Source organism: Dipodomys merriami, unplaced genomic scaffold, assembly GCF_024711535.1.
Source record: "Dipodomys merriami isolate MVZ:Mamm:240054 unplaced genomic scaffold, mDipMer1.0.p SCAF_975, whole genome shotgun sequence".
In the NCBI taxonomy this organism is placed as follows: domain Eukaryota; kingdom Metazoa; phylum Chordata; class Mammalia; order Rodentia; family Heteromyidae; genus Dipodomys; species Dipodomys merriami.
This window is the reverse complement of record NW_027206596.1, coordinates 41,125-48,642: the sequence shown is the minus strand read 5'-3', so window position 1 is coordinate 48,642 and position 7,518 is coordinate 41,125.

Here is a 7,518-nt window from a genome sequence, read left to right as displayed (position 1 = left end):
ATTAAGGAATTTAAGTCTAAGAGGTTTTAAATTGAGTAATAAATTTTTGGATGAAGTTTGTACACAATGACGTCTAATAATCAACTATTGGCATATCTCAGGATGAGCAGAACAACAATTAAGTCATCCAAAGAAGAATGAAAAAGAAGAAAAAGTGAAAAGAGTGAGAAGGAAAGAAAGAAAGGATCAAATGATCAGTACAGCTAAACAAAAAAAATTTTTAAAGAGAAAAAAAAGTACACACACATATCCTCTAAAATAAAAATTATGAGAGGAAGAAAAAATTAATAGAAAAAAATTAAAGTTAAAAAATAAAAAAAAACTTTTAGAAAAAAATTTATAAAATGTAAAAAAAAAAGAGTTATTTGATTTTTTTGGGGGGGTGGGGGAATTGGAAGATCCTGTATCTCCCTTCTGTCCTTAACCTGTCTCTTGTTGGAGTCTCTGGTCTGCTTGTGGTGTTTGATTTTCCTGTGGCTTGAATTGTTTCTTAAGTCAGTTTGAGCAGGCAAAAAAAAAATCACAGCAGTTGATTCTTGACCACAGGTGAAGCTCTGGGTAGGGTCAAAACCATTAGACCTCATTGTCCTCAGAGGAGTTATGAGGAAACAAAGGATTTATACAGAGGGAACTCTGGAGCATGGCTAGGTACAGAGGGAGCAGCCTTTAGATAAGGTTCTCCGCAATTCTGTGAGCAAATAACAGGAAGGTAGCCGAAAAGGGCTCAGGTGGGGCCTGTTAATTGTGTAACAGATGTGGGATTATGAAACAAAACATTGCCCTCTTTCATAATTACCCTATACCCATGAGGAAGAGGATCCTTCACTATGTTGAGTTTTGCAGCTGGTGAAACCAAGGCAGAGAGAAGCCAGGTGAACTAGTTATGACTTCAACTTCACAGGAAGCTCTGCCTGACTTCGCTACCTTGCTCCCTAGGACAATGGGTGCTATTCAATCCACTTCTTGTGGTAGGAAGTCCACTTCTTGTCAGTCGTGGGGCTGGAACTCTAGGCATAGGTGATGTTCCTGAGAGCCTCAGCCAAAGGCTAGTGCTCTACCACTTGAGCCCAGAGCACTACTTCTGATTTTATGGTGGCTCTTTGGAGTAAGAGTCTCACAGACGTTCCTGCCTGGGCTGTTTATGAACCATGATCCTCATATCCAAGCATCCTGTGTAGTTAGGATTAGAATTCTGAGCTACTGGCACCAGACTTAATTGTAATTTTGACTTTTTTTCTCTATCTCTCACAAGAACTGGTTGAATGGGTGCTGGAGGAGGGGGCCCAGCATCCCCATGTGGCTGGAACCCAAGGAGGCCCTCTCATTCTGGAGGTTGGCTCTGGGTCAGGAGCTGTCTCGCTCAGCTTGTTGAAACAGCTCCATGAGATAAGCACCTATGTTCCCTGGCTACACCGTGAGAGTTCTTCATTGTCCATCCAGCCTTACTAGACTTATTGTATTGTATTTTTTTCTACATCATTTTCTAGCACCTGGCCAAAATTATGATACTTAGTTACGTAATGAAAATGTATTGCCATCTTAAAGTTATTTAGGGCTCTGGGAATGTGGCTTCATGGTACGGTGATTGCCTACCATCCATGAAACTCTGGGTTCAATTCCTTAGTAACACATAAAAAACCCCACTGGAAGTGGTGCTGTGCCTCAAGTGATAGAGAGCGAGCATTGAGCAAGAAGAAAAAAAAAAGCTCAGGAAAATTCCCTACCCCTCAGTTTAAGCCCCTCGACTGGAAAAAGAAAATAACAAATAAAAAAAAAACAAAAAAAAAACAGTAAATGCAAAATAAATAACCCATACTTGGAATATATAATTGGTCCTTCCATACTGACACCTGATTCATGTACTTTACTTATATGAGGCTACTGTGTTGAAAAAAGTTTTGTTCATTAAGTCACAGCAATTAATGCCAGGAATGTGCTTAGATGTCAGTTAAAGTTTAACTCTGGAAATTCAACGATTCCAGGATTTGTGTCATCATTGATAATCAGAAAGAGAAGAGTAGGCTATGTGTAATCTTGAAATCTTTTTGGTCAATTATGGCACCCAAAAGGCAGAGGTTAATTAAAAGTTGTGACAGACAATAAGGAATAACTCCAGACAGAAGGAATAAATGATAGTAATTAGGGTATACCAGAAACTGTTCTTGAGAATCATTTTTGGTTATTGTAGAACTAGTTGTCAACTAGGATTTTCCTCATTGCCTTTAGCATTCTAAATCTCTTAGGCTAGCTCTTAATCTCTGTTTGATAAATCTATCTCCTTCTATGCTATTCTTTCATACTTTCTCTCCTTTGCTTTCTAAAAATATTATTTCTATATTTCTCTATGAACATTTCCTGATACTAAATACACCTATTCAGATGTCACAGGATGCTAATGTAAGGGTCCCATAGCTCATCAGTCATTAATGTTACAAAATGGAAAAGGAGGACATATTTATTGCTACTTCAATTTTTCTAAAGTGCTGCAATGTCATCATTTGGTTAAAATTTCCATTCTTTGTCTACACAGTGTCATTCAGTGCACATAAATGCAAATATGAGCCAGGTGCTGGTGGTTTACTCCTTTAATCCTAGCTACTCAGGAGGTTGAGACCAGAGGATTGTGGTTCAAATCCAGCCTTGTCAGGACAGTCCATGAGACCCTAACCTTCAATTAACCACCAGAAACCAGGAAGTGGTGCTGTAGCTAAGCACCCAGTATCAGAGTTCAAGCCCCACAACCAACAAAAAATGTGAAATATGACTTTAAGTTTCCCCAAAAGGAACGACAAGATCAATAATCTTCCCAAGCAAAAGAGAATAATTCCAAAATGATTCAGTGCACCTACTTTTGCTGAGTTATGTTATGGATTCTTTGCTGGACATATTCTCCAAAAACAAATTGTTAAACCAGGGATACAGGTGGACCCATTGAAATAATGAGATGTACAAGTCGTTATGTTGAAAAATGAACTTTACAACTTTGGTGGGGAGGGAGGATCAAGTGTGGGGAGGGGGTATATGGGAAGAGATGGGAAGGGGAAACAAAGAGGAGGCAACAATGATTGATATGAAATGCACTCGTTATCCTGCCCATGTAATTGTAACCCCTCTATACGGTATGCTCACATTAATAAAGAAAGAAAAAATTGTCAAATATTAGCTTTACAATAAACTTCATCTAAAATTTCTTTTTGAAAAGAGAAGTCTATACAATTGATGTCACTTGGCTTTCTTACTATCTTAGTTTAAAGCCAAACCAGGTAGGAGAGTCTGTCAAACACTTATCTGTAATTACACAGCAAAAAATACAGAAGTGGAGTTTTGGTTCAAGCAGTAGAGTACTAGTTTTGTGGGTAGGTGAGCAGGAAAGAAAACTGTTCAGGGACAGGGTCCAGCCTCTGGGTTCAAGCCCCAGAACCAACACAAGCTAAAAAAAAAAACAAAAAACAAAAAACAAAACAAAACAAAAAAACAGATATTTCATTGGGACCCTTCTTAAAGGAGTACTGATCTGAAAAGTGGCTCCTTTTGCTGATCATACGCACTAGATGCTTTTTTGAATCCTTATTGCTCTAGAGATCTCAGGACCAAACTAAAGGAATTGATAACTGACTCCTGCAACAAAAGAATCATCTCAGGGGCCGGGAGCTGTGGCTCACACCTGTAATCCTAGCTACTCAGGAGGCTGAGATCTGAGGATCGCAGTTCAAAGCCAGCCAGGGCAGGAGAGACCATGAGACTCCTATATCCAATAAACTACCACAAAACCGGAAGTGGCGCTGTAGCTCAAGTGGTTGAGCGATCGCCTTGAGCTGAAGAGCTGAGGGACAGTGCCCAGGCCCAGAGTTCAAGCCCCAAGGCCGACAAAAAAAAAAAAAAAAGAATCATCTCAGGGGTGAAATATCCATCCCTAAAACACTTTTAAACTAACATGTCTTTGTTTCTTTGCAGTAGAATTTTTTTTTGGGGGGGGGGGTGCCAGTCGTGGGCCTGAACTCAGGTCGTGGGCGCTTTACCTCAGCTCTTCAACTCAAGGCTAGCGATCTACCAATTGAGCCACAGCACCACTTCTGGCTTATTTTTGCTTATGCGGTGCTGAGGAATCTAACCTAGGGCCTCAGGCAAGTAAGGCAAGTGCTCTAGCACTGAGCCACCTTCCCAGCCCCTGCAGTAGATCATATTTAAAACAACGTTATCTCCTTTTGTTCTATGCTGGTCATCAAATGGCCCATTAAATCTTTCTGTAATTCTCTCAAATAGAAGTTTACAGAAAAATTATATATGAGTAAAAACACACTAGACAATGTCAGGGACAGAGTTTCCTTCAAGCCTTTGGATTCTCTTCTTTTACAGTAAAAAGGAAAGCACAAGTTAATTTTAACTTTATCAATCTTTTATGTTCCATTCCTCTCCTGGGATCAGTTTCCACATCCAGTAACAATTACTTTCAGGAACAATCTATGGTGCTGCTTGAGGTATAATGAATGTTTTCTGGCTTCACCGAAATAACACAAGGACACCTTTGGACCTGTGTCAACACGTGTTTCAGAGACAACTAGTAAAGAGAAAATATGAAATTTATATTTCTTATAAATACATTATCCATGAGTATATTGAGTTCAAAATTTGTAAATTCTCTGTAAATTAAGGCGAATTTTAAAGGGGAGAATGTTCTCAGATCATTTTTTTTGTGTGTGAGTGTATGTGCTGCACATTATTTCCCGAGTGTACATGAATTTGTTAACTCATGTTAACTATAGCAATAATAAGAGAAAGAGAAATTCTATGTTTAAGTATAAGGGTTCAATACACTACAGAAGACTCTACAAATAAGACCACGTTGAAGCAATAAATCCATGTCCAGTATGTAGATTTATGAAAGTGATATAGAAAAAGCATTACGCCTACGTGGAACACAAAGTATATTCTAAATAACGCTTGCTAATGACACAACTTTGTAGAAAGTAGAATGGAAGAATAATTCTGTTTCAAATGCAAGTCAGATATAAAAGCATGAACTTAATTGGAAAAAAAAGTCCATCTTGAGAGAGCAGGGATTATACTAGCCATGAACTGGTGGATAAGATCACATTTTTTTTCTTTCCTTTACTTATGTATTTTTGTTGATGGTGGTCTTGGCACTTGAACTCTGGGCCTGGGCACTGTCCCTCTGCTATTCAGCTCAAGGCTAATGCTCTACCACTTGAGCCACAGTGCCGCTTCCAGTTTTCTTGCAGTAAATTGGAGAAAAGTGTCTCCGGGACATTCCTACCGGGGCTGGCTTTGAACCCCAATCCTCAGATCTCAACACCACCCAGCTTAGGATCACATTTCTAACAGTGTACACTCAGCATATGTAATTTGTATATTCATCTATCTGTATATGAAATCTTGAGTTAAAAATCTGGACTACAGCTTAGACTTTAAACTCAAAAAATGTTTGTAGTTTAAAAGTTGATTCTACTGGATAAATGAAACCTAAGAATGTAAAGGACTCTGGGAAGTTCAGTTTGCATCCAGCCTGGGCAGAATAGTGTTTGAGATACTATCTATAATTAACCAGCCAATAGCTGGATTGGAAGAATGGCTCAGGTGATGGAATAACAATCATGAGCAAGAATTATGAATAAGAGCTTGAGGCTTTTGCAAACATACATATAAACATACACATACACACAGAGGCACTTATATGTGCCACTGAAGCAACTCTCAGAATATGTAGAAAAGTTAGAAAACAATAGAAAATATGTCCTGAGTAAGACTGGAATCAAGTAATAATTTTTAAAATGAGAAAATCCTCAAATGAACTTTCTTCAAAAAAGTTTGAGAATATTACATATGTAAAGACCAGAGATAGTAAGAGAGTCAAGTAATCAATATTAAAGGGATTGGATCTATGGAGGAATGAATGAGAGACCCGGCAGATGCATTGAAAATGTTCATACCCTGTGTCAAATGTTAGAACATCTTTGAAAATAGTACATGAACAGTCTGAGAAGTCCAGTGGATAATATCACTGGAGAAGTTCAGAATTTCTAATCTGTATCTAGATTAAATAAACCAAGCAGGGGCTGGGAATGTGGCTCAGTGGTAGAGAGCTTGGCTTGCATTCATGAAGCCCTGGGTTCGATTCCTCAGCACCACATAAGCAAAAAGAAAATAGCTGGAAGTGGCTCTGTGGCTTAAGTGGTAGAGTGTTAGATTTGAGCTGAAGACCTGAGGGACAGCACCCAGGCCCAGAGTTCAGACCCCATTACCAGACCCAAAAATAAACAAACAAACAAATAAGTAAATAAACCAAGAAACTATGGTGGGGCAATGTGATACAAGCCTTGAATTCGAGCACTCAGACTGACAGGAGATTAGAGACTGCAATTACTACTGATACCTTCCCTGAAGCAGGTAGTATAATTTTGTCTTAATAAAACAAACCAAACAAGATAGGAATATACTGTTGGAAGTTTGGGCTAATTTCTTCATTATTGTTTGAAAAGCCAAGTTTTCTATTGAAATGCAACTGGTATATAATCCTCAGTTGTGTTTTAAATGTTCTCTTCATTACAGAACATTCGTAGATGCAAAATGGTTCATGATTCCCATCCAAAATTTGAAAAAGTAAGTAATCATCATTCTGTTAGATTCCAAGGAAAGGATGAAGGATTACAAAAGCTTAAGCCTGGGGGAATAGCAAAGTTCATCTAATGTAGGTCTTTATAGATCTTGCTAAATTAGAGTTTAGACTTCAAAAAATACTTTGATTTCGTTTGTAATTTCATATTCTATATGATACAACAAATTATTTTTAGGTAGAGGGTTTAATTGACAAATTTATAAATGTTTCTTGCATTCTATTTGCCTAGCATATTGTTTCAAGAGAGTTATAATTAGAACTCAGTTAAAAGATAATTCTAACTGCTCATGTAGAAAATGATAATATGAATAATGTAGACCAAGTTGCCAACAAATTGATGACATTAATTTATAAATTTAGAAAAAGTGTAGAGAGCTGCGAGAGCTGACCAAAGATGGCGGGGCCACATGGCATGGCCATGACCAAAGATGGCACTGGCTTCCGCCTTCCGCGTTCCCGTTGGCGAGTGCTCTCTGTGAAAAACAACTCCTTATATGGCTATAGCTTGGCTACTGGCCTGCTTCCGTGTTTGTGCCCCTATTGGTATTTGCCACTTGGCACTTCGGGGTTGGCCATCCAGGAGGCTTATAACCGGAGTGCGTGTGCGGGGCGAGGGAGAAGCAGGAGAAGCTAGCAAACAAGGTTCCTGAATAAACTGCTTTGAGAAGAATCCCGGGACATGTCTTCCTTGCTGGTCGAGGTAGATGCGACAAAAAAACAATTTTTTGAGGCTTTAATATAACATGGTATGAAGAGAATTATTGTGTGACATCTTCTTTCTTCTACCTGTATGTAACACAGGAAGCAATTTCCTTAATTACGTGCCTCTGTATACAGTGAGAAAAATGCTAGGTTTGGGGTTTGTTTTTATTTTGTTTTTGTTT